At 51.7% G+C, this 3,278-nt stretch overlaps 1 pseudogene; it reads left to right on the forward strand.

Annotated features, from left to right (window-relative positions):
- LOC144144217 (neprilysin-1-like) lies at positions 1 to 2,436 on the forward strand (annotated as a pseudogene).
- Positions 2,437 to 3,278: the final 842 nt, after the last annotated feature.

Raw genomic sequence — 3,278 nt, forward strand, 5'->3', positions numbered from 1 at the left:
ATGTCCCAAAACACCAACTGCGAGGACGCCGATATTGAGGTAGACTCGGGCGCCAACCGCTCAATAGAGCTCCCCGTCCGCCATTCGAGTTCCGCGTCACCGCCGCAGCTCACGCACATGGCGGTCGCTACCCGGTCGCAGACTTCTGCACCTCCAACACCCAGCCGTCTGCCCTATCTGGCCGTGTGTGGCGTGGCGCTCCCGTGGTCATTGTGGGTGTCTGCGTCACCGTTTAGAAGTCGCACGCAGGCCAGGCCGCGATCGCGCTTTTGAACCAATCCAGGCCACTGAACCATCCATCCCGCCGATGGATGGCCGCATGATTACAGCAGCGAGAGCGACGCAAAGAGCCGGCACCTGAGCAGGAGAGAGAAGTAAGTGTTCCCTACAGAGTGCAATACGGACGAGTGCGGCTGGGTTCGAGACTACCTGGCCGGGAAGCTTAACTGGAGTTTCAACCCCTGCGGTGGTTTCTACGCTCACGTCTGCTCTGGTCGCTGGTGGACGCCCGACCGGGACGTGGAGTCGAGGGCATATCGTGAGCGGGCTCCGTGGATGTTGATGCTGGACGTAGAGAAGTTCTTTCATAAGTACCTCAAGGAGAACGAACAGCAGTACCACAAGTACCCCAGGGTCTTCTTGCACCAGGCTACCTCGTTCCTTCCGAAATGCCAGTCTGATGAAAAGGGTGACAAGAACCTCATGTCCTTGCGGGCTCTATTAGAAGAGTACAACCTCGGCGACTGGCCCTACGATAAATCTCCAGCCGATGTGAGCATCGCCACTAACTTGACCTTCGTTGACCGTGATCTGGGTGTATTTCCTTTCGCCAGGGTGTACCTAAGAAAGCCTTTCGAAGCCGATCGCGGCTACACTGTTAACATCGATGCCCCGAGCCTGACGATGAAGAGGTACAACCTGGCCTATCTCAACGACTCGCCAGAGAATTTCACCCTGAAAGTGGCCCCTGCCTTGACACTCTTCGACAGCAGCCAGAACATGACGGACGCAGCCTCGGCCATCGCACTTCTCGAGGACAAGTTACTCAGCGGCAGAGGAGCACTGCGTTTCCTCAAATTTCACGAACGAATTCAGAGAACGGGGCAGCTGGACGGAAGTGAGAAGTGGGCCTGGAAAGATTACCTGACCGTCCTTTTCCAATATATACAGACTTTTGACTATGAAAAAACTGTGGCTGTCATGAACCCGCACTACATGGAAGAGCTTGCGTTCATTCTAAACGAGACTTACACAGTTACTCTCCTCCACTACGTGGGCTACCGAACTGCGGTGCATTTGTCCCCGCTTCTTCTCAAGGTTGCCAGCCCCCTGCTGCGCTTGAGTTACGACGGCCACCTGGAGTTTGTTTCGGACCGACTGCAGGCGTGCATGCACATGCTGGAACGAGTCTACAAGCACGGAATGCGCTTCTTCGGCCGGATGACATTCAGCAAGACGAACTCCAGGCTGCTGCTCAAGCACTACGACTACAGCATGTCGATCATCGAGCCGCAGCTCAAGAGCGCCATCACAGATCGCCTTCTGTCCTCCTCGTCGTGGCTGGAGCGCTCAGAAATAGGCATCGGCGTCGACAAGCTCGAGAACATGCGCCTCGTCTTCCTGGGCAGCAATGACGACATAAACACCATGGCGAACTACTACAACTTCAACACCAGGCATGTGGACCCCGCCAACCTTGTCGAGAGCTTTCGCGAGATCCAAGCAGAAACAATGAAGGCTGACAGGGAAAGCAAGCCTCTGAAAGGTGACCTGGACGCGAGGTATCAACACAAGGCTCTTTCGCTTGGACACGAGTACTTTTTAGGCCGGAATGTACTCTTCGTACCACACGCCAACACTGCCTTCCTCAACATCATCAAGAGCATCGATCCGATCCTGTATCCTATCATCCTACCCTATATCCTTCGCGGCATGTTTGAAGCCGTCGACAGGCGCGGCGCCACGGTGAATCACAACCTGGCAGTTCCCACGTGGTGGAACCCCGACGAAGTAAGCAAGTTCTCGCAGTTTGAAGTCTGCTTCTAAGATCAGTACTATGCTGAGGTGCCCACTCTCGCCGGGAACAACTTTGAGGCGCGTATAAAGCAGGAGGACAACATAGAGGACAACGCCGTGCTGGGTTCACTGTACGACGTGTACATGAAAATGCTCTCGACCCAAGATGGAGCTGGCAGGCAGAAGGTATCTGTAGGCGAGCATAAGGCGGATGTGGAACAACTGTTTTTCTTTCTGTACACCGTGGATCTTTGTGACCACCCGCACCGTGACGCGTGGGTACGAAAACTCAAGTTTGGAGAGATTCCCGGCCGGCTCAGGGTTAACATTCCATTAATGAACTTCGCAAAGTTTTCGGCTGCATTCAGCTGCGCAGTAGGGATGCCTCTGAACCCAGCTAGCAAGTGCGCAGTCTGGTAATGTTCACAGCGATGATTTAGTTGAGAACAGCTGCTTCGACGCTTTTCTATTAGAAGATGGTTTGGTGCCACTGAGTGTTGGATTCAAAGAGGAATAGTTTTATAGTTTCATATAAAGTACAGGCGCGTCACTATTTTCCGTGTCCAAAGATTTGCTGCGTAACTGGCCCTGCAAGTTTAATAAGTTCTTCAAAATAAAGACCATTTCAAATGTACAACCCTCTTGTATCATGTGTTATATAATGTCTTGTCTCCTACGATACTACACATTTGTGCAAATAAGTAGTTCTGAGTGGCGCTTCTTTCAGTAACTTTAAATGCTAATAGGCTATCAACCCAGCGCTTCAGTGTCGGTGACAGGGTCCACTGCACGACGTGTACAGGAAAGTGCTCTTGACCCAAGATAACGCTGGCAGACTGGAAGGATGGGCGCTTAAGCTTTCTCTTACAACGTGAGAACGTGTGAGAGTTTCTCATTGAAGGAGCCATGAAGAGAAAATACAACTTCGTTTAATTTTAAAGAACTAGGATTCAGTATCTCACTCAGCTCCATTGCAGCCTCAAAAGATGCTTTCTTAACGAAAAAAAGCAAGAAGTATTCAAAAATTTTCACATTTTGCGCCACAGTGACGTGTTATGAGCAAGAATGACGTCACACGGGCCAACAATAAAACATAATTTTCAGTGCGTTGACTGCACGTTAGCATTCAAGTGATGCGGTCAAATGGAACTAGAGGCCCCATTACGGACGTCCAGTCATGTGTCGTCGCGACAGGTCAGTTAGGCGGCCGCCAATCGCACAAACAAGGTTCCGTGACGTCATAGAAAAGTTGCGGGAAATTG

This window comes from Haemaphysalis longicornis, unplaced genomic scaffold (assembly GCF_048455015.1).
Source record: "Haemaphysalis longicornis isolate Haplotype H1 unplaced genomic scaffold, Haemaphysalis longicornis Haplotype H1 scaffold_67, whole genome shotgun sequence".
Classification (NCBI taxonomy): Eukaryota; Metazoa; Arthropoda; class Arachnida; order Ixodida; family Ixodidae; genus Haemaphysalis; species Haemaphysalis longicornis.